At 40.0% G+C, this 23098-nt stretch overlaps 1 long non-coding RNA gene across 1 annotated transcript; it reads left to right on the top strand.

Annotated features, from left to right (window-relative positions):
* The first annotated feature begins 960 nt into the window (after positions 1-960).
* Positions 961-22229, top strand: LOC149524163 (uncharacterized). The gene is made up of 3 exons (XR_016349801.1): positions 961-1267; positions 16956-17085; positions 19823-22229. It is a non-coding gene; the product is annotated as an uncharacterized LOC149524163 (long non-coding RNA).
* Positions 22230-23098: the final 869 nt, after the last annotated feature.

Here is a 23098-nt window from a genome sequence, read left to right as displayed (position 1 = left end):
TTGTTCAATATTTACTTTAGCTGTGAAACCTTAATCACCTTTTCCAAACCTGAAGATAATACATTTTGTGTAACTCAAAAGCTTGTTTCTTTCATCCACAGAAGTTGGTCCATTTAAAAATACTATCTGACTCACTCCTATAAGAGTCACCCATAGGTTACTCTCACAGGATTAAGTAAACTAGATACATAAAATACCATTATTCTACTTGTAATTTCCACAATATCATTTTATAGAACTTCTTGTAATAAATCATATAAATCAAGTCTTTTAAAGCAGATAATTAAATTTGTGGATGTTTGATTCTCAGAGTACATCTATTTTTAGTTTGAAACATATTAAGACTGAAAGGAAAACCATGAGATTGGAGAAGTAAGCTATTTTTGTGTTATATTTTAAATAAAATATAATCATGTAAGACCAGTATCTTCTGAAACTTTAATTATGATGGAAATGTGCAATCATATATTATACTTTCTCCTTCAGTAGTTCCAATTCATTTTGTGCTTTCCCTTGATAACCACTATTCCATTTGATGATCATTTACATAGATAGTCCAGGCCAGACTGGGTAACACCAAAGGATAAATATTCCATACTCTTTATGAAAAAAGGCGTTTTTTTAAATGTAATTTCTATACCTACTGTAGGTGAGATGACATTTTGCAACCCAGAATTTCAAATCAGGTAGCTGGTGTGCTTGCTTTTTAACTTTATATTGTGCTACAAGCAGCAGTAAATCAGACTTTCGTGGCAGACAAGTTATGGCCTCAATTCAGCAAGGTAATTAAGCATATTATCAGGAATGTGCAGTCACTATGCAGCCAATGAGTGCAGCTGGGCCTCAGCAGAACCATCTCTTTGGTGAAGGCAATCAAATGGCTTGCCCTAAAGCTAAGCAGCTGCAAATGATCTGGGGCTGTTCAACATCTACATCTGGTGGATTTTTCTGTTTCCCTGTGCTTGCCACACTTCAGTTCTTGTTCTTACATATGTCTGGCCTCCTTCCAGTCCTGTCCTAGCCCTGCTTCAGCTTTTCCTGACTGCAGGTATTCCAGCTCTGATCCTTGGCTCTAATTCTCTGGTCTGATTGTCTTAGACCTTATCTCTGGCATTTGGACTCTGACTGTTACACCAGACTGGCTCCAATCTGGTCTCTTGACATCTATGTGCTTAAAGTTACCCATATACGTTCCACAGATTCCAAGGCTCCCCAACAAGCAATCAAAAGACCTTACAAATGAACACTCTCAAATATGAATTACAGGGTAAGTATATGCAGAGACTGGCTTTTAAAATCAGTGAATAGAAACGATTACTGTCACAAGAACATTAGTAGTTCCAATATGTATTAAATGTAATCACTATGTTTTATTCTCTTTTGGAATTTTTGACACAGTTTCTGTGTTTCCCATGTTTAGTAATGATCCCCATTTGATTAATGGACTTTCATCTCCATTGTGTTGCACAATAGCTAACAAAGAGTAGTTTGCAGTGGGAACTTTTGATGTTCGTGTCTGGAGAGCTGGCTGGTCACATGATACTTTTTTTTCTTTCCAGAACAAAGAAACAGAACAGGGGGAAGAGGAGAATTCAGCCAAAAGTAAAGTGACTAGTGAAATTTACTCTTTATTCTCTGCCACATTCATAGGGGTAGCAATGAAATGTACCTTAAGTGATAAGACTTGTGCTGTGTTCAAAGGGATGAATTTCACCCACAAATAACTTGTTTCAAATAACATAGTGTTAGAGTGCTTTTTTTGAAAGAAAAAAGGTGCTGGTACTCCAGGCTCAAAGTTTTTGAGTGGGGGGGGAAAAAAGAGGGGAGACTTGTTGAGGGGAAAAAAAAGCCAACGGGGCTGTGTCTAGATGCCTGTATGCCAAAGGGGAATCCCATTCAATTAAGATATGATGGGAAAATAGGTGCTGGCATGCATACTATCAAAAAAAAAGCACTGGTGTATAATACCACTAAAAATACTTTCCTAATATAATTTTTCGAAGGGTGCGTCTAGACTACGTTCCTCTTTCGAAAGAGGAATGTAAATGAAGGAAATAGAAAAGGCAAATGATGCACAGATTTACAAATCTTGTGCTTCATTTGCATAATCACGTCCAAACACTTTTTTGGAAGGTTTTTTTAAAAAAAGCAGTCTAGACATGATTCTTTCGGGGAAAAAAAACCCTTTTTTGAAAGAACCTTTATTCCTGAAAAAATTAGGTTTACAGGGTTCTTTCGAAAAAGGGTTTTTTCCCCCCGAAAGAAAGAACCCTGTAAACCTAATTTTTTCAGGAATAAAGGTTCTTTTGAAAAAGGGTTTTTTTTCCACCTGAAAGAATAGAGTCTAGACTGCTTTAAAAAAAAAAAAAAAAAAAAAACTTTTTCAAAAAAGCGATTGGACTCGATTATGCAACTGAAGCCTGAGATTTTTAAATCTGCACTTCATTTGTATTTTCAATTTCCTTCATTTACATTCCTCTTTCGAAAGAGTAATGTAGGCTAGATGCACCCCAAGACAGTAAATGCTGCAGACACCACCGGAATGTTATGCCACCATTAAAATATGTCCCACTATGGTCTTATGCTACCACAAGTGTAGACATAGAGCAGATAAAGCTATGTGCCATGGTAATTACTCAGGGCTAGTCTACACTGGAAGTGCAACAGTGGTGAAGACACTCTATACTGATCGAAGAGAGCTCTCTTGTCGGCATAATAAAACCACCTCCACTGGACGCGGTAGCTACGTTTGCAGGAGATGCTCCCACTGATGTGGCTTGTCCACATCGGTGCTTAGGTTGGTGTAACTTATTCACATCCCTGAGCAATGTAAGTTATGTCAGCTTCTATTGTAGACAAGCCCTCAGAAAGGGAAGAGTATACTGCAAACTCTTAAGGCTCATCGTATAGATTTTTAAATGGAGAAGAGTCTCTGACTTTGCACAGAGGAAATGTGGTGGTGACTGGGAACTTCACAGGGTCATAATATCTGTGTGTGAAACCATTTCTAGTTAGCTGTGTAGAGATAAGATGACAACGCAGAGATATGACCCCATTTGGGGATCCATGGTCTTCCTGGCTCTGTTGGCACTAGGGCTCTGTATGAGCCATATGGCCACTCTCTCTTCATTGTTCACACCCTTCAACATCTCTTGATTCTTTTGAAGGTGATTCCATAGTGATTGTGAACGGATAGCAGGCAACCTCCAGTGTGAGGAGAATAGAGCTTCTTTAAGACTAGAGACAACATACCACAGAGATGCTGCTTCCAACTTACATATTTCCCATTTGTGTTCATTTTTTCTCTCCTTCATGTGTAAATGGAAGAGAGCATCTGACTTATTTAAAATAAAGTTTCCTTTAAAGTGCACCATATACAGAATCAAACAGAGAGCGATTCAGGCACAGAGGTCATATGCATTATCAGCTGAAGAAGTATATTTCCTTAATTATTATATATAGATATTGGATTCCTTCTCTGTTAGGATGTCACTCAAACATGTGGTTTAAGCCATTGATTGGACAGAACAGCTCTTGGACATAAAAGCCATAATCCTATTGCTCCTGTTTCAGATTCATGGTATAATAATACTATAAATTGACTACTACAATAGATGGAATGTGTTATAAACAAAATTTAAAAATCTGTCAAGTGATCCAAACACATCATACTCAGGGAACCCTGTTAAGCTGCCAAAGAAACTTAAATCTTCTTATCCCCTGGAAATATGGGAGGGTTTTAATGGAGATACAGCCTGCCCTCTTTCATGATGGAGCCACTGGCCCTGAGGGATAAGGATACTTTGTGGTCCTGGTGTGTGTAATTTGTGCAAACAGGAGGCTATTTAACCCTGAAAATATACAATGCTGTGTTTCCTGTTTCTCAGGCATCAGAGTTCCCTTTTTGCTAATGTGATACTGTAATGCTTGTTTTTGTATTTTGGTGATTAATACAACAGAAAAGGAATTTATTTTATTTCAAGATAAAATCTCATTTTTATATTGATTGTATTGTCTTATTTTTCTAACTTTACACATGGGTTAGCTAACTTCTCATTACCAGAATTAGTGTTGATCTTTAGAGTTGCATTTCTGTGTCTGTCTTCTGTGTGTGTATGTATTTTCCTTTCAGAAATATACTTGGCATTTCTGTGGGCAAGAAGGGATGAAACCGAATGGTAAATAATAGGAAACAAACTTCTCTTGACCACAGCAACCTTTTCTGATCATTTAAAAGTAAACAACCTTTCCAACATGTAGATGTAGGAGAACCAAACAGCAAGATATCTGAGTGCAATCCTTTATTTGTTGCAACATCAAAGGAAGATAATTCACAGAGATTCAAGGTTGGATATTATAATAATTCCCAAGTATTAATTTTCTAAAGTACTCTAGTGACTTAGGAGCCAAAGGACTATTCGCTTGCAATGGGATTTGTGCTCTTAGGGTACATAATGCTTTTGGACAACCTCACCCTAAATTACTACCTCGAGTCATGGCTTTGCCATGAGGCTCATGTATGTGGCAGCACATTGTTTTACTGTCCCAAGAGCAGCTTGAGAGTAGACGGTGACCTTGAGTCACAATCTGCCTCCTGGCACCTGCCTGCTTCAGGGGGCTGTATTCTACATCTGGACATGTGGCCGAGTGTATGTTCTTTGTTGTGCCAGCACTGCTGCATCACCTAATACACTGTGAAGGGAGGCAGCATTTGAGCTGCATTCATCCCCCTTGCACAGACACCAACTCCCTGCTCACATGGGCAGCAGGGGGATCAGCAACTCTCAAGTGCTGCTCCCCTGCCTCCCACTCTGTGAGTAATTGGCACAGAGTCTAAGGAGTGTCATGTGGTTTGATTTTTTTTTTTTTTTAAGATCCAAGGGAAACCAGTACACTTCAGGGCTACTTAACTACTTCCTTATTTATTGCAAGCTTTAAGCAGTTAATACAGTTACATGCCTTAAGAACAATTACTATACAATTTAAACCTTAAATATTATAAATTCTAAAGCAAATAATACAGCGCAAAACAATGCCAAAGCAATTGCTAAAAGATCTATTATATACAATAATAAACCCTAATTCATTTGCACTTTACCCGTATTCTACCTACAGTGCCAGGCAGGAGGTCATGGTTCTGTCTTTTCCCTCCAATAAGATTGCCTCCACTGACATAGCTAGTTTGAAGGGCCTAATCACTTCTAGTTACATCGAGTAGAATCTGTGGGTCAATCCTGCCCATTTCCTCCCATCGATTTTTCTTACTAAGCCCAATTTATAGCAATAAGAGACTTTGTGGTTCTAATAATATTTACCAATTGATTATGGATTGTGCAGGATACATAAAATGCCCAATGCCCCTATTTGGGGTACACCCTGCTACTCAGGATGTTACTGCTATGTGTGCAGTTAACAGTTTCATGGCTACATCTATACTTTTTCTTCATCAGAACAAAAGTACCAGCACAAGACCGCTTGTCCTGTGTGTGTTCTTGACGTAGTCTCAGGTACCATGCTTAATCTGCATTGTTATGCAAAACATTTCCTGAGTCATACAGCTTTCTTTATTAACCCAGCCTAGCCTGCGTGCTGTTACACCAGACTTGAGACAGGCCAGAAATTCACACTTTGGACAAGGCAGACATCACCATTTATTGCCAAGGCAGGGTAGTGCAGGCTCCCCCACAGGGAGGCACCTTATAGTCATATACCACCTGTGTGCCATGATTGACCCTATATAAATTGATCATGTGCAGAGGATTTTTTCTAGTTTGATAGTTAATGCCATATTCAGCAAAGTAGTGACAGAATGTTTAAAGCAATATAGGTCTATAAAATTTCACTGGGAAGTACCATCTCCATCTGAGGTGAACAATGTAATAGCTTCTTTTATTAAGCGATAGCTCTGTCCATATGACCTAAAGTGATGAGAGCAGCAAATTTCCCTTCCCTTCATATTACTGCTGCTTCTTTCAACTCCTCCTTGGTTTGTTTTATATCTTAACATTTATCTATATGCTTAGGCAATCTGTGTGCTTGATCTCATAAGCATGATCTCAGTAATAGTTTACAAGTTTTTTGTCTCGCCAGTTCTCTATGGCTATGTCTAGACTGCAGAGTTATATCTTTTTCTGCTTTTTTTCGGAAGAGGCTTTTCTGAAATTTGGCCCAGCTACACCGGGAATACAGGGATGAGGAATCAGGGGCAGATGAAAGTTTTGCGGGGCCAGGGCAGCACAATTTCACGGGGCCCCTCTCACTGGGCATCTCCTCTCTCACCTGTGTTGCGTGGTATTTCAGCATGCCACGCATTCACTCCTCCACCGAGCGGCGCACGGTGCCGGGAAATTTAAAGTGCAGTATCCCACCGGACCAGTCTGCCCCGAGCGCGGGGCCCGGGGCAGTCTCCCTACTCACCCTGCCCTATATCCGCCGCTATGACGAATGCATATAATGAGGAATACAGCAATGTCAAAAAAACATGTCTGCTTTTTTTGGAAACTGTTCCGAAAAAGTGGATGCATTCCTTGGATGCGACAGAGCTTTTCTGGGATACCTCTGGTATCCCAGAAAAGCTCTGCAATGTAGACGTAGACTATCTCTCATTATTTTTCAGAGTATTTTAGGTGCCTACTCAATACTTTAGGAATTTTAGTACTATTCAAATTATTTTCCAGGTTAATCTCTTTCAGATCACTTTGTAATACATAATGTAAACAGAAACCTATATTAAAGAACATTATTAGAATTGCAAAGTCAAATATTCCAAAGTTAGGAAATGTCATTATTGAGGTTGCCTATTCTCTCTTAATTTGTTCCCTTTGTGCATATTCATTACAACTCTATATCTGGTTACAAGGTCTCATTCAACTTTTCCAGAGTGGAGAGTGGCACTAGCTCAAAATAAGCTATGCAATTTGAGCTATGCAAATCGTTTAGCTTATTTTGAGTTTATTTCAAGATAATCTATTTTGAAATTTGTCGCTATATACACAGCACTAAATTTCAAAATAGACTGCTATTCCAACAAGTCTCTTAATCCTTGCGGAATGAGGTTTACTGAGACATTGGAATAGCAGGCCCATTTTTTCAATTGCATTTGAAATAATCGGTGTATTGTTAAGATGCAGAAAACGCTGTTTTGGGATATCAGACGTATCCTGAAGTAGCGCCGCTCTCTAGAAACGTATCCTAAATAATCAGCTAATCATTATTTTGTTTTTTCCTCATTTAGTCATGTGGAAAAAACATTGTGATCTTTTAATTAAAAACTATATCACAATTAGAAGTGAGCACATAATTGATTTTTAGTTTTGTAGCTGAACTGAATAACAATACTTAAAGAACCAAGGTAGGTTTTTTTTTTCTTTTGGTTTCTTGATGAAACAAGAGAATGTTTGTTTGGGTTGTGGAGCCTGAAGAGGGCTCCAGTTTATGACCAAATACTTAACCAGGTGGGCAAGATGTGGGGGTATCAGTGTTGATTTTTGGATTTGTCACAACTTAAGTCTTGTATACCACTGGCCATGAAGTTTTGTTGCCTTGTTTGTAGGGTCAAATTGCAGTATACAGTACTATCTTAAAAATGTATTCTCTCTAAAACAGGGGAAGGGAACCTAAGACTCGGGGGTGGGGGGGCAGATGCAGCCCCTGAGTTGCCTGAATTTGGCTTCAAAGCTTAGGGCTTCCCATAGCATTGGGGAGCCTACACTGGCACTCCAGCTCCTCTCCCCCCCCCCCACCCGCTGCCTCCCCACAGACCTGACCCTTGACTGATTTTTCTGTGTGTCAGCAGCTCTTCGCCCCAAAAAAGTTCCCCACCCCACTCTAAAAGTCACAGTTTGGGGAAATTGATTAAGGTTCAAAAACATAGGACTTTGTTTCCTTGTTCAGCATGTGTATATATGGAAATGAGAGAAGATTCAAGGTCTGTATGCTGCTAGCTAATTTGCATCAGATGGTGTAGTGTTCATGTTACTAAGACTTTTTGAAGGGCAAGTTTGCTGAAGTTTAAATCAGGCAAGACAGAGGAACTCTAGGTTACAGCAATGATCTTAAGAGTAAGAAGAATTTGAGTTATTAACATGATTTTCAATATCTTAGCCTTCAACCTCATACTTGTGAAAGCATGCAGTAATTATCTAGAAATGAAGTCCCTCTAGTTTTATTGTATTGTAAATGAAGAGTGGGCAATTGTTTAATTTGTGGCCTAATGGATATATATGCAGCTTAAATTGTAGTTATTATAGATAATATAACTCTTAATTGCAGAAGAAGAGACAGTAAATTGCAAGGCTGAATTAAAAACACATCAGCGGTAGGTTACACTTTTTTGTTGGTAATTCCATGACACAGCTTCATTTAAAAAATGTACTTTAAATAATTTTCCATGGCCATAAAACAAATTGGCATATACTGACATAAGCAAAGTTCAAACATGCTAAATTTGGAGGGGGGAAAGTCACTTTAACCAATGGCTACGTAGAATCACTAATTTTAAATAGCTGGACTAGCATTTTGGAAATCTGAATAATTACTGTGTTAAGAACTGACAAGATACTAAGACACGGTTGATCTTTTCACTGCAGTAGATTGTGTTAGGTGCAATGTAGGTTTCAGAGCATAGAATCCTATTTCCATCTACAAGTTTCAAAAGCTGCAGAAGCTGCTGAAGTAGTTTGTATGATCAATTATCCTGGAAGAATGGGAATCTTCAAACTACAGTAAAACTCTGATGGGCCGGCATCTGACGGTCTGGCACTCCTGATGGTCCGGCACCATCAGGAATCCGGAAGTGCTCCGGGCAGCCGGACCATTGGAGCTGCTCTGCCCCCAGCTTCCCCTATTCAGCCGCTGCTAAAACTGACCAGCGGCTGAATCGGGGAAGTGGGAGGCAGAGCAGCTGGGGCGCTGCCGGGTAGGTCCCCTAGCACTGCCCCTGGGGCTGCAGGACCAACCGGGCACCACCCCAGGTGTCCCCGATTCAGCCACTGCTGAAACTGACCAGCGGCTGACTACAGGAAGCCCAAGGTAGAGCTGCTCTGCCCCGGGCTTCCTGGAATCAGCCGCTGATCAATTTCAGCAGCAGCTGACTTGGGGACACCTGGCGTAGAGCAGCTGGGGTGCTGCCAGGTTGGTCCCCGCAGTGCTGAGGTGCGACGCTGCGGGGACCAACCTGGCAGCGCCCCAGCTGCTCTGTCCCAGGCATCCTGATTCAGACGCTGCTGAAACTGACCAGTCTCTGACTCCAGGAAGCCCGGGGCAGAGCAGCTCTGCCTCGGGCTTCCTGGAGTCAGCCGCTGATCAGTTTCAGCAGTGGCTGACTTGGGGAAACCTGGGGCAGAGCAGCTGGGGTGCTGCCGGGTTGGTCTAGTAGCGCCGAGGAGCGGCGCTGCAGGACCAACCCAGCAGCACCCCAGCTGCTCTGCCCCAGGCATCCCCAAGAGCAGCTGGGGTGCTGCCGGGTTGGTCCCGCTGTGCCAAGGGTCGGCGCTACCAGACCAACCGGGCAGCACTCCAGCTGTTCTGCCCCAGGAATCTCTGATTCAGCCGCTGCTGGTCAGTTTCAGCAGAGGCTGAATCAGGGACGCCTGGGCAGAGCCGGACTATCGGAAGGGGGAGCTATGAAGGGTCTAGGCTGGCATCCCCCCCCAACCCAGACCCCTCATAGCCCCCCCTTCCGATAGTCCGGCATATCTGATAATCCGGCACCCCGTGGGTCCCAAAGGTGCCGAATTATCGGAAGTTTACTGTACATACTGAAATTATTTTTTCTGCCCAAAGCATTATTTTGTACCACATTAAATATTTGTTTCCTTAGGATTCAGAATGTATCAAATACCACAATAAATTAGGTCAAGTAAATACTATACAATACCGCCATATGTGATGGGAAATTCTAACAACAAATGAACTTAAAAAATTTTGGCAAAAAAGCGCTCTCTGTTTAGTAGTCCCTTGCAAGCTTAGCAGAATACTTTTCCAATAAAGTATACAAGTTTTTTTCCTGGGGTATGAATAATCTCCAATAAGATGTCTGTATCTTAAGGTAAAGTAGATTACAACTGGCAACCATGGGTAAATAGATTAACTACTGAATGGATTTTTAGTTTCTTATGAAAATTGCCTCCTGAAGACCTGTCAGTATGCCAGTCTCTCAGAGAGACTGTGGTCTGCAGCTTGTGTCAATCTGATTCATATACAGCAAAAAATTGCAGCTACTCTGATTAGGAAAAATTCATCAGCTATAGTTCATTAAGTGAATAACGGGCCCTGACACATGCATTTTATAGCGCTCTTTGCGATCAGGCTTCTATATATGAAAAAATTAGGAGTAGAAATGATAAATCCTATCTTCTCTTTATCATTCATTATATATACTTTTAACATGTACAGAAATGAAAGCAGACAAATAATGCTATCTTAATACATTAGTACTCCTATAGAGACTCTGGCTTGATAATTTATACAGTAAATTATTCCTAAGAACAATATTGCATATTAAGTATACAGTGCAGAACAAACTATGCCAGCAGAGCCAGGGCCAGATTATCCATTAGGCACAGTGCCTCGGGCTTACAAAAAATTTATGGTCTATGAAAAATGTAGGCCCTAAAAAAATTCATAATTGATTCAAAAACAAGAGAAGAAAACTGCTAAAGATAAGATACATTCCCTCTTCCTGGATTGCCATGTCATTGCATGTGTTCTGAGAGAAATTGATCACATTCAGCTAGAAGTTCAGTTGAACCAAGGTAGTTTCTATGGTTAGACACTTCATGTCCCCACGAAGGGCTAGTCTGCGTTGAGCAAGGAATCTTATTACAGCAACTATTCTCTTTAGGGCTTCAATCCAGTATTTACATGATCTTTCCATCACCTTCTCCAGTTTTGCGTCAATTCTGGAGGGACTTCTGATGCTGGAGCATCATTGATAGTGCACCAAGACGATCCTTCCACTGATCATGAGTAGTTATTCTAGTGACCACATTTTTCCTGTCATCAAATCCTGTTATAAATTGTTTAGAGTACTCACTGACACAGTGTAGTTTGCATATGTAGCAATACACTTTACCAGTTGTGGGAGAATAAATAAGCCATTCTCTTTGGACAATTTTCCCATTTGCCAGTCGACTGAAAAATATTCTTAGCATTAATATCTTTTCTTTTCACCAAATTGTCTATTTTGCAATGAGAAATTGGAATCCAAATTCTGATAAGGTGTACTTTCTGCAAAATATTTTATGAAACATGGAGTGATTTTTCCATTCAGCTGGATCAGAACTATATTTAATGATGTCACAAAATCTGATGTTTTCTTTGGTGTCTCTGTTTCCGTTTTCATCACATCTCCTGCCAGTACCGTCATGGCCATTTTTGAAGTGGACTGAGTGACCGTTGTTTGTTCTTTACTTGAACTTGAATGTTCAACACCACTTTCAGTTACATCTGATTCAACATGTTCTGAAGCTTTGTTTTCCAAGTCTGATATTGATGGATTAATGGGAGAGCTTGCACTGTCACTCCCCATGTCTTTTCTCATGAAATTCAGCAGAGAACCCCTCATCTTTTTTAAAGCTTGTTCATTTTTTCTTTTTCTTTCACTTTACATATCCAGAACCATGCTTTCTCTTGTAGCTGACATATTCAATCAAATTCAAAGATACCCTGAAAATTAAAAAAAGAAGAAACTTGATGATATTAAACACATTCTTAACTCTATTGTATAGCAAAAATATAAAATGATATCTTACCTGTTTTTAATATTTGTATCTCTTCAAAAACAGTCCTTTTCAAGTATTATTTAATCACTTTATTATCAGGTCTAAATAAACAAACTTTTATTACTTAATTACCAAGGCTCCCTGTAAGCTGAGCACCAGTGTGGCCTTGCAGCTGTTTAATGACCCCCTACCCAAGAGCTCAGGTCCTGCTTCACAGGAAGTTGCCTTACTTGGGAAGGGGTAGTTCTCCCTCTGCATCAGCAGCAGTTCCAGGCTGGAAATGGAGTTTGCTTCTTTCAGCTGATGGGGAGTGGATGTAAGGAAGACGGGGGCAATAAGTGGCTGTTGAGGTTGGAGAGGGGGAGGAGAGAGGCGTTTCCTGGCTGGGCTGCAAGAGGATAGGATTGGTGTGATTACAGTAGCTGGGTCTGGCTGCAGTTTCATGTAAGAAACCCAGCACTTTCTAGCGTGCTGGGCTGGGAGGGGAGAAAAGTGGAAGCAGACTGCATTGGGTAGGTAGTTGGGGGTAGGGAATGGGGTGAGTGGATGCTGGCATCTGTGTGGTGAGGTAGGAGGAGTTTGTTGGGGTGTCCTGACTCACTTTTGTCTGGGCTGCCACTGCTGGTACAAGAGAGAGACATATGACTCTCTCCTGGGCTGGGGGAGGGGAGGGGAAGCAGGCTGCATGGGGAGGAGGTTATTCTGATATACTGGGGTATGGGGGCATGTGGCTATATGAGAGATGGGGATGCTGCTGTGGAAACGTCATCGTGTCATTAATGCATCAGAGAAATCTTAGTCAATTATATCTTCCCTTTTCTTAAGGCTGGAATGAGGAGGAGCCGGTATTAATACCAATTGGTTGGTGACATAATTACAAGATCTTAAATATGCCAGGAAAATATGATGGGGGGGGGGGGGGGAGAACAATGGTAGACTTGTAGAGCAAACACAAAGCAGTGACTCCTCAGTAGTTCTAGAATATTTTTCAACTAGTATCAGGAGGGAAAGATAAAAAGATTGCTTTTGGCCATGTTGAATTTATTAACAAGAGGCAGTCTGCCTGGAGATGTTAGCCTGAGCTAAACATTAGTTTGTCTAGAGGGAGACAGATCCAAAGCAGACAAATAAAGAGGGTGGAGAGATTCTGCATTAACATATCTTAATGCAGGAGCTAATTTCACTGGTATTGGTGTTTTTCTGTTGTAAGTCACTTACAAGTTTACATAGGTGTTAGTGGCTTAAAGGTATGGAAAGAAAATGATTATTTGAACAGATTTTTTGAGTGTTGTAGATATCTGAAGACTTTAATATCTACAACACTCCAATGTAGACAGTAAATTGTGAAAACCGGAAGAATTTTACCATGGAACCTGTTAATTTGTTTGGCCTTTCAATTAGAGTTTGATTCCAGACAAGTGATTTCTATTAAATTTTAGAATTTGTTTGGGGAGGGACATTAAGGCCAAATCTTGTCTATCTTGTATAGTTCTGGCTCTTATGAGTCAATGGGCATACTAGGTGTAATGCTAGGTATGTTGTAGGATAAAGACTGTGTTTACAAGCTCCTTAAAAATGGATCTCTCTACAAACTCTGAAGCCATGTGTTATAGCGCTGCTCTGCAGCTTCTAGTCTGAGTTGGTAAGACACACAGTGTGAAAGTTTCAAATAAGGATAACTTTTATGTTTTTACAGTTCTCTGTTTCACTTACATAGTGATCCTAAACATTCATTTAAAATACCCATCACGAATCATCTGATGTTTTACTTCCCTTCCAATTTTTACATTTGTGGCTTTATTCACTTTCTATGTGGCTTTATTACTTATTTTTATTATTCTATGTTTGTGTGTCGTTAATCCAATTAAGAGTTGATATCCCAGAGAAACTGCACAAGCCTGAGTGCATGCCTTTTTCTTCCTTTCCAGTATAAGTAAATATTGTAATAATATTTGCAAGGAGAGCATGACTGTTTCCGTTGACCCATAGATTGCTTTAGCATTTTAAAGCTGAGTTATGTGTGGCTAATACACATTTTGGCATGATTTCTAGCTTGAGAAAGGATGATAAAATACATGTAATCCCAGGGTAGTGTTAATTTTCTTTTTATTTGATATTAAATAAACATCATTATCATTGCTCCTTGTTAATTATCCCTTGTTTTAAAACTTTTGTCTTCCATACCTATGAACTGTTTAAAATATATATTTATGTCTAGGTTTTTTGTTTGTACTGGTGGTGTACATAAGAAAATTCCACCCACCCAAGGATGGAAAATGTTAGAGGGAACACTGCTTATTACTACAGTGTTTTCATTTCACAGTTGCATTTCAGAAACCCTAGTCTACTACTAAACATTGTTTCTGGCAGAAACACATGGCCAGCCTCAGCTAATATACTGTTGTTTTGCAAAAGACCTTGAACAATCTTGAGCATCCATAGCAATCACAGCTTAAATGTGAGAGTGTTCAGTCAGTGTGGATGCTCTTTTTCGAAAAAGCAGATCGCTTTTTTGATGCACTTTTGCGGTGTGGACGCTTTTTCAGAAGAAGTTTTTTTCAGAAGATCTCTTCTGAAAAAAGCTTCCTCTGAAAGAAGCCTTCTAGTCTAGATGTAGCCCTCGAGTGGCTCATGACCCAGAGTGTCACCCTCAGGACAGAGTGGTAAGAAATAGGTCACAAGCCCCAAACTGTTTAAATGTTCTATACTGAGATTTCACTAACCAAGTATCTAGTGTAAACTCTTCTATCTTAAATTGGAGTCATGGACACTCCTCTTGCATACTCCTCTATCTTTCTACCTAGGCATGTTGTGTGTGTGTGTGTGTGTGTGTGTGTGTGTGTGTCTCTCATGTATGCACACACACAAATGAGCCAGTGTTAGTTTTCAAAAGGTAATATATGCTGCTGCAATATGCTGGTTTTCTATGTCTTCTAGAGCTAACCCAAGAGAAGTAGTTTGGGGATCCCTTGCTTATGCTTAGAAATGTTGCCGTCTCCAAATTTCAAGCAACATAGTGATGCAGTTTGTTCTAGTCCCAAAATAGCACCACAGTCTAGACATACCCTAGCAGTCCCTTATAGGCATTAGTGGGCAAAATCAAGAGGTAAATACAAACAGTGGTGGGGAATTTAGCATGGAAATTCAAGGAGAATTATTAGGCCAAGACCAGAGCTTCTAAAGTGAGGGGGGGGAGGGCTGATACTTACAATAAAGGGTAAGTGCAAAGAAGCCTCAGGGTTTACTCTGTGGGGGAGATGGAGTGTTACAAATATGCTTATATTTTGTTCCTGTGGGTCCATTGGTGGAATTTAAAGACATGGGATACCCTGATTGTGGGTCCATAGCCTTGCCCTACCAGCTACAATAGAGAAATAACAAAGTTAAAAATTACTTAGACAAGTTAGACATCTTCAAATCACCAAGGCCCCCCCCCCCCAAAAAAAAAATCCTAGAGTACTCTACTTATTGATTGAGGAGATATGAGCCTTTAGCAATTATTTTAGAAAAGTCACAGAAGATGGGGAGATTCCAGATGACTGGAAGAAGGCAAATATAATGCCAATCCATAAAAAGGAAAATAAGGATAACTCAGGGAATTAAAGATCAGTCAGCCTAACTTCAATGCCAGAAAGGTAATGGAGCAAATAATTAAGCAATCAATTTGCAAACACCTCCAAGATAATAAGGTGATAAACAGTCAACTTGGATTTGTCAAGAACTAATTGTGGCAAACAAATCTAATAGCTTTATTTGACAGGGTAACAAGCCATGCAGATGGAAAGAACTTATAGATGTTGTATATTTTGACTTTAGTAAGGCTTTTGATATTGTTTCCTGTGACCTTCTCATAAATAAACTAGGGAAATGGACCTAGATGGAGATTACTATAAGATGGGAGCATAGCTGTTTGGAAAATCATTCCCAGAGACTTCAGAGGGGTAGCCAAGTTAGTCTGTAACTGGAAAAAATTAAAAACCAACTAATAGTCTAGCAGTATCTTAAAGACTAACAAAATATGTGGCTAGTATCATGAGTTTGTGAGTACAACCTGCCATTCATCTAAAGAAGTCGGTTGTACCCACAAAAGCTCATGATACTATCTACATATTTGGTTAGTCTTTCAGGTTCTGGTAGACTATTCATTGGCTTTTAAGTTTTTCCATTCCCAGAGAGTAATTATCAGTGTTTCACAGTTCAGATGGAAGGGCATACTGAGTGGAGTCCCACAGGGATAGTCCTGGGTCCAGATCTGTTCAATATGTTCGTACGTTATTTAGATGACACAAAGTATACAGTTATAAAGTTTGCTAACAATGTCAATCTGGAAGAAGTTGTAAATGCTTTGGAAGATAAGATTAAAACTCAAAATAAACTCTTTGGCACTTTTCCTACCAAATGTTGTGAAAGTTTTTCAGGAGTGATTCTTGTCTCCTCCTTCAATGGGATCAGTTTTACTTCTAGAGTATTCTCTCCCCCTCCGAACCCCCCCATTTCATTAAGGGGAATGAAGAGGAAAAGAGTCATGCTGGTAAAATCATTCATGATGCACGAGTTACCGGTTTCTGTTCTCATGGATGACATGTTCTTGGCTCTTCCATCCAATCAGTGTTCTAAAGAAATTGTTACTTCCAAGGTTACTTCTCTGTAGTGGGGGAATAGTGATAAAAACTCACATGCAAAACCTCATATCAAAATTCTAAATTATAATAATCCTATAGTTCAAAATGCTTATTTATATAATCCATGGATCTGAAAATAAAAAATGGCTTGCAGGAGATTTACCTATTTTTGTTACAGTAACAGGCTTCTGTGGAATAAATGTATTTTCTTCTGTATTCATTTCTTACTACTGTATAACCTTTGTTGTCATCATGTTTACGAAGTCAAAACTCGTAACTCTTTGATTTGCTTTTTTTCCTATGAGGAAAAAGCCAGTCATACCTCAACTCTGTGACTGGTTTCCCACCTCCTTAGTTGTTAACCTATCCATAGCTATTTCAGTCTGTTGCTGTTTCTCTGAGTTATGTAATTCAAGAGGTTTTATCATCCAGCTTCTGTAACAATGATTTCTTTTACATGCTGCCTTTGCTGCATATTTAAGATGGGTACAGCATCCATGTATTTAACGTTTTGCATAGGTTCAACTGGTATGAATTTACCATGGATACAAACTTCTCCCAAATTCCCCTTCTGTAAATGAGCTTTAGCTTTTTTCCTTTTATCTTATAGATGCGTGCATATTAGCAAACACGTTTACCATCTTGGGGGATACAGTTTCAGGAGACTACCTACTGGAGGACCTAGAAAGCTCTCCAACCTGGACTATTGCATATATGACACATGGTCTTGCCAATGAAAGGTAAGCACAATCTAAATAAACAAACTGTCCTGGTAATTATTTTAACTGGCATTCTCAGGTACCCATAATTTTTAATGGGACAGTCTTAATATTTCAGGGACTGCCCCAGCTGCTGTCAATTCCCTTTTAATTTGTTTTGATTGTTTCCTCTTTATAATACTAGCACTTCTGGGGTAGCTGCAGAAGTGGCCTAATTACATTTTATCTAAAGATAGATGTGATGGAAAGGATGCAACCTTTATATTGTTGAAAATTTGTCAGGAGTGGCTGACTTCTCCTGTCTGAAATATGCAATGCTGACTCTTAGGCCCATAAATCTAACAATATTATTAGCACCAAGTGCTAGTATTGGTTCTTTATTTTATCAATATTTCAATACAACCTATACTGTAGTTCTTGAAACCCAGGGGAAATGGACAGGATAGCTCTGTGGGAAAATATCCAGTAATTAAATGTATTCTATACAGTAGCTAGAATGAATGAATTGAATTAAAGGAAATACAGATCACAAGGCTGCATATTTTCTCAGAGCAATGCCAGCCCACCCATATCCCCTGTGCCATATCAGTTTCTACCAAACTATATGCAAAAGTATAGTGTGTAAGGGTAGAATACATCAAAAACAGGCTGCTAAATATTACCAGGAGGGAATTCACAGTGGCCTAGGAAAGACTGGTAATTTAATTGTATCGATTTTAAATGAAAGTGACTTTGAACCAAGGGAGACTAATGTGAACAGTAAGCCTAATTGCAGATGCCCCAGTACATTATTCAGATAACTCCTCCCAGGTGGATAATAGAGAACTTATCAAGAGAATAGAAAATTGTACTTTCTCTTGCCACAAAGAAAAGGAATCAATATTGCTTCTTATGTTCCAATCCTCTAACAGAATTAGAAATGGACCTATGCTTCCAGGTTTTAGTAATTCTACTGAAATAATTGTATATGAACAGTTTTACTCATTAATTTATTCTGACTAAAATTAAAAGGCTCTGGTCCATCTAAGAGGAATATACAAAATGGTAGAAAAACTCTACCAGGAAATTCTGGTCATGAACACTTGTGATTTGATATGCCTTAATCATCAGTGTTCATTACTGTGTCTAAAATGAACTGGTGAAAGGAATGAAAATAAATAATTAACACTTATTTTATTTTGTTCAAATCAAACACTTGAGTCCCGAATAAACAAAGACAGCTATTCTGTGTCATTTAAAACATCAATTTCAGTGATACTTTAAGCTTACATTATACCCTCCATGCAAACTTCTCCAGGCATTTTAGTTACTTAAATGAGTTGTAAAAACTCTCATTTTACAGGTGAAGAACGGATGCATCAGAGTTTAAATGAATTCTCCAAGATCATAAAGGAAAAGTGCAAGCTAGGAATAGAGTAGGACTCCAGTCATATATTTTCCCTCTAAAGCTTCCAAACTAAGCTTCTTCCCTTATGCTTTGGTAGCATATTGCCTCAGGCTCACACTGGACTCTTCATTAATCTTGGCGACAAAGATTGCAACAATAGTGAGGTCAACCTTGTACCATCTCCAGCTTTCCTCTTTGATCCATGATTATAGCAAATAGAAGCTTTCTGAATAAACAATAGTTTTTTCTTTTTAAAAATACTGATTGAAACTTGATTTTTTGTAGAGCGTTTGACAGACTTCAATCCTAAATCCGATAAAGCTGACTGATGAAAATTTGTAATTGAGACCGTGAACCACCTTCTCCAGAATAGCCTGGAGACTGGGGGACTATAGTGCTCAATTTGAACTTGGGGCACACTATCCTGGGCAAAGGTACTAACCACCAGGTTGTTGGGGTTCTCTCACTCTCTGCTCTTGGAGCTGTTCCATTTTGTATAACAGTTCACTGGGCCAGAGTGAGCAAGTGACAGATCATAACCCAGTGGTTAAGACAGTGTCTAAGTTCAGGAGATGCAGGGTCAAATCCTTGGTTTTCCCTCCCTCTCCCCCAAAAAGGATATTTGAAATTTCAATATTTTTGCAGAATGAGAGAATCATTTCCCATGCAACCTATCCATTATTTTGTCACCTCTGGATTAGACTATTGGAACTCATAAAGTTATTATATTTTGATGCTTACCAACCATACATTTCAAACCATTATTTTTAGACACACCATGAATGTAGTTTTGAAAATTAAAAATTCTACTAAAAATTTCAGGTGCTAGTTAAGTTAGAGTTTTGAAATTTTGGCAAGCTCATCCATGAGAAGCTATTGAAAACAGTCAAAAGAGTGGGGAAATCACTGTTGAATGCTATCCTTCCATCATAGGTTACTATATAGTTATAGAGGGCTATGCTATAAGGTAGACTTTAGCCTTGTGCAAGCTCAAGCTCACATCTATAGAGAGACGAGCAGGGGAGTGAGGGTCCCCATAAACATGGAGCACAGAATCATCTCTGTATAATCTGTGAAAAATATTTTTTTTGCTGTATATACAAGTTAAATCAATTACTGCATGTTTGTACAGTGCCTCAGACAATGGCATCCTGGCTTGGTTCAATGGAAATGTTCAATAAGATGTATGACTTTATTATGTGTGCATCCAAGTCTTTCACAGTTTTTCAAAAGCTCATTCTTATGCACTCCTTCAGTAAAAGTCTACTGAAATCTCAATAGAAATGTATGGAATTCTAACCCAATAAAAATGAGGAAATGTACAATATGAGCAGAACACATTGTAATGCTGATATTATTTTCTCTGAATAGATTCTTCCTGTCTGCTAATTGGCCAAAGAGCCCATACCTAAGAAACAGACAACTGGGAAATAGAGCTGTTCAGAACATCTTCTCTGGAAAGAAATGTTGATGAAATAGACTATTTAATTAAAGCTGGAATGTGTCATGGGCATGTGGGCAAGAAACTTGCCTTTGAATGGCTTTCTTGTGGGTTGACTAAAGGGAGACTGATTGTGTAGGTGACTGATTAAGGAAGCAGAATGGGATGTTGAAGGTGCAAGTTCAAGTCTCTAGTTTGCTTGTTTTTGAAAGCTTGACAGAGGAGAGATTTGAGCCTGGATCTTCCATAGCCCAGACCAGCAATCCATATGCCAGGATGAGAGTGGGGCATGCATGTGCCTTAGACATTGCTGCCAAAATGAATTTTATCTTTCAGCTAGCTCTACTAGGAAATTATCAATAGGATAAATAAAGCCTGATCTGATCCTGAGCTAATCCTTACTAATATGCTTATTTTTAATAAATAACAATATTTAGCTTTCCATCTTTGAAGAACTTCACAAACTTTAATTAATCTGTTCATGATCATTGGGAGGCTAGAATTTCTTTTCATCTCACTCTTACAGAGAGAAATGAAGCAGGCAGGTTAAGTGATCTATCTAGGGAAAGAATGAGATAATTAAAACTAAGTTGGGACTCCTGATTTCCTGTGCTCAAACCACCCCTCTTTTTAGACCTGGTCCCCTTCTCCCTTATGGGGCCTCAGACCAGCATCCACTGCTGTAGATACACTGACATACCTACATGCTCAGTTGAAAGTTGTGCATGTTAGTGTTAGCATTTTCCTGTACAAACCCCATTGGAACACATGTGTTTATATGTGGAAAAAATGTAATCACCCTTATACATAGGTGTTAATGCAAAGCTAAATCAGTGACTTCAGCACCAAAAGACATTAAATACTTTTGGCCACACGTACCTGTTTCATTAGCAATAACTGATGTGGTAGGAAAGCAATCTTTATTAAGAGTGCTGAGTGACCAAATGCCATCCCTCTCCCTCTGGACTAGGAAATAAGACTTGTAGGCCCTTTACAATTCAATAGCACGACGGTGCTGCTCTCTCTGCACTCCCTCAGGGGCAAAGACAGGAATACCAAAGACCAGCCAGCATTCATAGAGCACAGCACATCTGAATAAAATCATTTACCCCCCCCCCCCACATACAACAGTAAACCATCTATATGCATCCTAAGTTATCTAGTGTCACACTTCTTTCACATAAAAACACTAGTAGGTTTTCAGTCTTTAAAACCTTCCACCGGAGTTTTGACATCTTCCGTAAAGTTATTGGATCAAAATGAGAAATTTCCTAAATGTGGATAGGAAAAGATCCTGTTAACATCAAAATTACATGCGGGTGGGGAGGAATCCACAAGCAATTCAGAAGGCAAAATAGTCCAAAACTTCAGATTTTCTGAAGTGTGGACAAACACCCTGAATAATGTAAATATGTGATATCCTTGTTATAGTATCAAGATGACTTTTGTAGATAGTCACTTCTATTTTACACAGATTAAACCTCATCCAGCCTTCACTCATTCAGGTCCTTATCTTGGCCGGGCCTTGGAAATGTCAAGATACTGCATCATTTGTATATAAGGAAAAAGATACATCAGACATACTGATATCCCAATTGTCCTAACAATCTAATTATTGCCACAATAGATTTACATATTGGGCAGAAAAGACTCAGGATGGAGCCTGTGGAGGGGTCCCCAGCCCCACTGTCTTCTCCCCAAGATTAAAGCAGGCCCTGAGGCCTAGTCCAGCACAATCACAGGCCCTGAGGCCTAGTCCACACCCTGAGGGAATGGGATAGGGGGGTCCGGACCCTCCCTCTCCACCGTACCCCAACCCAGGGCCCTATTAGAGGTGGGTAGTTCCCACCACTGGCTCGGCGGGGAGTTCTCCCCGACACATGCCAAGCCCACTGGGGGGTTCCCTGCCTCTTGCCCTGGGTTGCTTCCTACCCCAGCCCTGTGGCTGATGGAGACCCCACCTGGTGAAGCTGGGCTGGCGGCAGCTGCAATGTTGGCAGGTCCCATGTCTGGGGTAGCAGCAAAGGGGTTGTCCACCACGGCGGGGCAGGCGGCCCTCGAGTTGGCATTGTGGGTGTGCTCGACCCAGGGACAGAAGCAGCAACGGCAGCAGTCCCAACGGCTCTGGTTCCAGCTGTAGGTCCGGCTGTGGCTCTGGGGTTGGGCCGGAGCTCCTTCCTCCCGGGAGGTCAGCTCCAACTGAGCAGCCTGGCAGACTTTTATACTGGAGCTGCACTGCGAGCATGCCCAGCAGGGCTGTGGGGGAGGGGCATATTCTACCCAATAGATGGGCTCTCAGCCCCCCTGTTCAGTGCGGGGCAGGCCAGCCCCATCACAGAGCCCTTCAAAACCCTTGTGTTGCTGTCTGAATGCACAATTTCCTAACATCACACTTTATCTCTCTCTCAGAGGAAAGACTTAGACCGTTAAAGAATCACGCCTAACCTTGCCAGTATATGTAGGTGAATTAACAAAAGCTCATTGCTGACAGTATCAAAGGGTGTATCTAGACTACAGAGTTTTGTCGACAAAAGTGGACTTTTGTCGACAAAACTATACCTGCGTCTACACTACCGCTGAGTTCTGTCGACATAACGTCGACAGAACTCAGCAGTTTTGTCGACGCTGGTAAACCTCATTTTACGAGCCATAACACCTTCTGTCGACAGAGTTTCTGTCTACAGAAGGTGTTATTGCATGTAAACTGTCCTTTGCATCTACACTACCATGTCGACAAAGCAGCTTGCTTTGTCGACAGAACTCAATGTAGTCTAGACGCTCTTTGTCGACAGAAGTTTTGTCGACAGTATCTGTCGACAAAACTTCTGTCGACAGAAGCCTGTAGTCTAGACGTACCCAAAGGGAGCTGAAAGACTGAAAGGAATTAGCAAGGAAAACTTCATTTTATCCCATTGCTAGAAGATGCTGATTAACAAATGAAATTAGAGCAGTTTCTCCTTGATGCCAAATGACAGTTTTGATCAGATAATATACAATCATAAATATTAATATTGTCTCTACTAGCAAATTATACAGCTTAGCATCTTTATTTTCATCTCCCATTTTTTCCTTTTCCTTAGTATTTCGGTCTACATTAAATATTACTGTACCTAAGATTAGTTCTCTTTTTTTCCTCCTTATTAACAACTCTTCTCCTGCCCTTAGCTTCTCCAGCAAGAGTATGCTGACACAAAACTTGGAGCTCT

The sequence above is a fragment of the Pelodiscus sinensis genome, chromosome 6 (assembly GCF_052426305.1).
Source record: "Pelodiscus sinensis isolate ZL-2025 chromosome 6, ASM5242630v1, whole genome shotgun sequence".
NCBI classification, from domain to species: domain Eukaryota; kingdom Metazoa; phylum Chordata; order Testudines; family Trionychidae; genus Pelodiscus; species Pelodiscus sinensis.
This window is presented reverse-complemented; position numbering and strand designations above follow the sequence as displayed.